This window comes from Penaeus monodon, chromosome 39, assembly GCF_015228065.2.
Source record: "Penaeus monodon isolate SGIC_2016 chromosome 39, NSTDA_Pmon_1, whole genome shotgun sequence".
NCBI classification, from domain to species: domain Eukaryota; kingdom Metazoa; phylum Arthropoda; class Malacostraca; order Decapoda; family Penaeidae; genus Penaeus; species Penaeus monodon.
In genome coordinates, this window is record NC_051424.1 from 32,210,056 (window position 1) to 32,216,130 (window position 6,075).

The following is a 6,075-nucleotide window of genomic DNA, read 5'->3' on the forward strand; positions in this document are numbered from 1 at the left end:
GCAAGGAAAGTACTTTTTTTGCAGTTGATACTATTCGTTTTGTTTTTACACGGGAAAAAATTTAAATATTTGTTGGGGGTGAAAATAATTTTTGGGGAAATTTATTTTTTTTCATCAAAACAAAAAGATACGGGGGGACCCCCGGGGCTCCCCAATGGCTATCCCGGGAAGGCCCCTTTAAAATATCGGGGTGTTTGTGTATTTATATGTATATAAAATATCAATAAATAACGGTATGCTCATGCTTGAGCACCTTTAAACCTCCCCACCATCCTTCGCCACAAAAATTCGATCCTACGCTTTTTTCCCCATTTATACCATCGCCAGCCCGAAAAATTATTTTTTGTATTGCCCGCTCGTCTTGTCTTTTTTTGCCTCTTCCCTGTTTTCCTATCACCATCCCTGTCAGCTTTTTTTTCTCAATACTTTTACTTCTCTTTACATGACCAAAAAAATTTTAAATTTTCCCTCGGGGCCCAAGATGCCCAAAAAAGTCGGTTCTTTAAAATTTTATTTTTCTCAGCATTTCATATTGGGTCTTTTTCTCTGTCCAGCTAATACGCGGGTACTCGCCCTGTAACACCAAATTTAAAACTATTGATTTTTTTCTTGTCTATTCCCTTCAACCCCAAAACTCAAACCCTTTATGATGAATTTTGGAAAAAAACAAATGAGTTCAAAAACCTCAGCTTTGTCCGAAAGGTAATGTTTGGTTTTTCCCAGATTTTTCTTTGAGAGCAACTGTGGCCTTTTGGCAAGGGTTTATTCTTTTTTTTAAATCTCCGGTGAAAAATCTATGTATTATTTTAAAACGCCCCCGAAAGGGTGAACCCCTTTCACTTTTTCCCCAAAAATCTTCCCTTTGTTTTGGTAACATGTTCATCTTTTGTTCTTTGGGGTTATCTTTAAATCTTCATGATTTTTTAGTTTTTTTTTGGCATTAAAAAAATAAGCCACCTTTTCGTTTGCTTCTTTTAATTTTTATTTTTGTTGTTGTATTTTCAGTGATACTGGGGCAATAAAAAATATATCATCGGCGTACTCAGTTTTGATTTTTTGAAATCCTCCACATCCACAGTTCCTTAAAAACTCTAGAGAAACCTCTCATAATTGTTTCAGAATATATTAAAGGGGTGCGGAGACAAAATGCAACCCTTTCGAAACCCCTTTTTTTTTGACTTCGAACCTTTCTTTTTAAACCCATAAGTGGTTTTTAAACAGCTGCTTGTTGTTGGCATACAAGGCTTTATTAATTGGTTTATGGGGGTTTTGGAAATTCAATGGGACATGTTTTCCAGGGGAAATATCGTGATCAATTTATCAAAAGCTTTCCCCATAATCAATAAAAACACAGGAAAGGGGGTTTTTGAGGTTCTCTGTTTTTCTCTATGATAAATTTTTAAATTAGAATCGGGTTTTGGAAATTTTTCCGGGGCCAAAAACCTTTTTGTTCGTCTGAAATTTTCCTCTTTTAAATTTAATTCATTTTTTTCAGAAATAATTTCAAAAATTTTCCCCTCCCTTTGCTTATTAAGGCAATTTCCTATTATTTTTTGCATTGGATTTGCGCCCACCTTTTTTAGGTTGGGAAAAAGACTAAATTTTAAACCCAGCCCTTCTGGCCATTTTTTTTTCTTTTCCAAAATTTTTGTACAAGTTTGTGAAGAAGTATTCAACACTTTCGCCGCATTCTTAATTATTCTGTTTTTATTTAAATCTATTCCGGGGCTTTGTTATTTTTAAATTTTTTAAAGGCCCTTTTATAACTTCGTCCCACCCGTGGCGGGGGGGTTCATCCTCGCTGTCATTGAGAAAAATTTAAATTTTGGGTTGTTAGATTTTTATTTTTTTTGTATAATTTTGGAAAACAATTGATTCCTCTTCTTTGATTTTTTTCCATAACAAAAAAACAATTTCCATCTTCTTTTGATAGTGTCCATTGTGGGTTTTAAAAATTTCGTGTGATGTTTGGGGGAACTTGGTAGAGTTTTTTTAGTTGTCTTATTGTAGAAAAAGTTTTTTAATTTCCCCTGGCAAAGGGTTTATTTAAATATTTTTCCTTTTTTCTTGTCCAATAAACTTTGAATTTTTTTTATTTTTTTTTTGTAAATTACTTTTTTTAAAGGGTTATTTATACCTTTTTTTTTTTAGGCATCTTCTTTTTTTCAATTTTACTTAGTTTTTTTTTAAAATTCCAGGGGGAATTTTTCTTTTTCTTTTTGGCGATAGTTTTTTTAAACAGTGCTCAGCAAAAGTTCTTTTTCCCTTTTCCCACAACTAATTTTTGGGGTTTTATCATCTTCCCATTTATTTGGGGTATTTCAAATTTGTTTTACACTGTAAATTTTGTAATTGTTTTTTCAAAGTTTTTTTTAGTCGAAACTTTAGAGGTGGTGGGTTTGGGCGCCCCCATCTTTTTTGGCCTATTTTTTTAAAATCCCATGGGTAAATTGGTGGTCACTGTTGCGTCGGCACCCGGGCTTGGGTTTTTGAATTTTTTTCAACTTTTCCCTTTTTTGGTTTACACAATGTAGGGCAATTTGGTTCGTTTTTCTTTTTTCCCGGGTGAAAACACGTTTTACAAGGTCTTGGGTGGTGGGTTGGGGGGCCCAAAGTATTTGGGTATAAAATAAATTTTTTTGTACTAAGAATTCCAAAAAAATCTTTTCCCTTTCATTTATACTCCAAGGCCGAATTTTCCACAGGGGGGTCATTTTTTTTTGATTATTTTTTTTACTTTGGCGGTTTAGGTTTCCCCTGATTATTTTTACCTCTCTGTTTGGGGTTGTGTTTAAAATATCTTTGGGGGAGAGTTTTTAAAAAAAATTTCCCTTTCTTTATCACTTGCAAAATTGGGTTTGGTTTCGTAGCATTGTAGATACTAATATTTTTGAAATTTTTTCTTGTATTTGGGGCTTTTTAAAAAGCGATCAATTTTTTGGGGTGTACCCAATTAGTGAATTTTCAGTTTTTTTTTTGGGGGAAAAATCATAACAACTCCCCGGGCTATAAATTTTCCTTTTTTCTTTTTCCCGAAAAAAAAAACTGTCTTGTTTTCTTTAGTTTTTTAAACTTCCCCTTAATTTTTTCCCAAATTTTTCTCATTTATTTTAGTATTTGAATGTTTTTTATCACCCTTTCCCTTACAGACAGTATGTAATTTAAACCCCTCTCCTTTTATTTTCCACGTTCCCCCTTTCCCATTTTTTAAATTTTTTTCTTTTTGGAAATGTTTTTTTTTATCTTTTTTTGTCTTCCAGATGCTATTTAACATTGGTTCCCGTGGTTGCCCACTAACTAAAAAGCCCCCTTGATAACCCCCCCGCGACGGGCGATTTGGGGTTTAAAATTTTTGTTTCGTATTTAATCATTGGTGTAGAGGTTTTGTCAGGAGAAAATAAAAGTTGAGTGGAATCCCCAGGCTCCTTCTCAACTCGCATTTTCCAAATAATTAGGGGGAAAATATCTCTGCCGCTTTTTAAAAAAAGTTAAAACTGTAATACGCCAGACATATTTTTTTGGTGAAACCAGTAATTTAGTTAAAAAATGAAGGGGTTTTCACCAGATATCCACTGCCCTGGGTGCCGAAAAGTTTCACCGCCCAAACCCCGGGGATAGGGAGCTAATAGGGGCTATCCTTGTTCAGGGAAAACCCCAGGGTTTCAGTTTTTTTGTCTTTTCCCAGGACATAAAATATATATATAATATATATATAATTATTATATATATATTTTATATATATATATATTATATTAACTTACCAAATATATAGAATATATATATTTTTTAAAAATATATATATATATATATATATATATATAATAATTAAAAAAAATAAAATTCACACAAAAACGCCTGAGTGTGTGTGTGTTTATTACATATGGGATAATTATACATATATAAAATATAATATATATATATTTAAAATATTATATATATAAAATATATTTTAAAATAAAGCACACACCCCAAAGCATAAAACCCATAAAACCCAAACTATTACATACATACATACAAAAATAATACATGTAAAATAATAAAATATATATATTATAATTTTTATATATATTATAATATATATATTAATGTATTTTTAAACTATGGGTGTATATATAAAGTATAAGCATGCATTATTATATATATATATATTTATATATATTATATTATATATTATTATATTAATATATATCTCTCATTTTAAAAGGTAGGTTTATGTCTGACCGCCTGGCCCCAGCATGATACTCAATTGCAGTTTTCAAGTTGGAGCTCTTGGGGTGGTACGTGGTTGGGGCCCCCGTTCCTTTTTCCCCGGAAAAAAAAGTGCCCGGGGTTAAAATTTTTTGGTAATCATTCTCTCTTATTTTATCCCGGGCCCTTTGGGGCCAAGCACTGACTTGGGCTGGCTTGGCCCCCGTGGCTGGTTTGGGATCGAGGGGAAGTTCCTTTCCCAAGGGGGGCAACGCGCCCCCGGGCCGGGGGGAAATCGAAAATCAGATTGCCGCTTTTGACAGTCTTGAGTCCGAAGCTCTCCATTTGGGCCCCCCGGCCTTTACGAAACATGGGTTCCATGATTTTTTTTGGCCCTTTTTGGCGGTTGGGTTTCCATTTCCTTTCCCCCCAGTGTTTTTTTTTTTTTTTTTTTTTTTTTTTTTTTTTTTTTTTTTTTTCCAAGTCACCATCTCTATTTACCCGGCACTGACTTCGGCTGACTTGGTCCCCCAGTGGCTAGGCAGGCAATCGAGGTGAAGTTCCTTGCCTAAGGGAAACAACGCGGCGGTCGGTGACTCGAACCCTCGAACTCAGACTGCCGTCGTGACAGTATTGAGTCCGACGCTCTAACCATTCGGCCACCGCGGCCCCATATATAATATATATATATATATATATATATATAATATATATATATATATATATATATATATATCATATATATATATATTGTATATATATATATATATATATATGTGTGTGTGTGTGTGTGTGTGTGTGTGTGTGTGTGTGTGTGGTGTATGGGTGTGTGTATGTATGTACGTATCTATATATATATATATATATATATATATATATATATATATATATATATATATCTATATATATATATTATATATATGTATACATATATATATATATGTGTGTGTGTGTATATGTGTGAGTATTTATTATATTATATATATATATATATATATATCATATATATATTATATATATATAATATATATGAACCGTATTCATATTGACAATGTAGACAAGGTATGGATGAGAATTGAATATCTTCACAATACAAGAGATGTATTTGACCGGTTTAGATTGCGTCTTCGTCAGAAATACATGAAATACATAAATACATGTATTTCTGACGAAGACGCAATCGAAACCGGTCAAATACATCTCTTGTATTGTGAAGATATTCATTCTCATCCATACCTTATATATACATATATATATATATATATATATATAACTATATATATAAGCATACACTATGTACAAATAAATGTATATACGTATATACATATATATATATATATATATATATATATATATATATATATATATATTATATATATATATATGTGTGTGTGTGTGTGTGTGTGTGTGTGTGTGTGTGTGTGTGTGTGTGTGTGTGTGTGTGTTTGTGTGTGTTTGTATGTGTTTCAAATATTTATCTCGATCATGCATTACCTAAAAGAAGAGGATTATGATATTTAAGCTGCAACACTCTTTGAGAAGAGAGAAAATCGCCCTCAAAGCAGTAATCCGTTACAGGACAGAAAACAGGCGGCCGCCATTTTGTCTGACTGCATTGGAGACTAATATCTCTAATATCTGTCGTGTAACTTGTTTTTGCAACCGATATACGCAAAACCAGTACGGGAAAAACGTTATACAAGTCCTTAATCAACAAGAAATAGACATTTTCGGCACAAATGGCGCTAAATTCAAATGATTTTTGATTTCGTTTGGTATGGCTCTGTCAGCTCTTGGATAGGCCTATATAGTACCTTTCCTGTTCCTAATAGAATATTTTGAGTGCTTTTTCTTATTCCTCTCATGTTAATGGCGGGTTTTTATAAT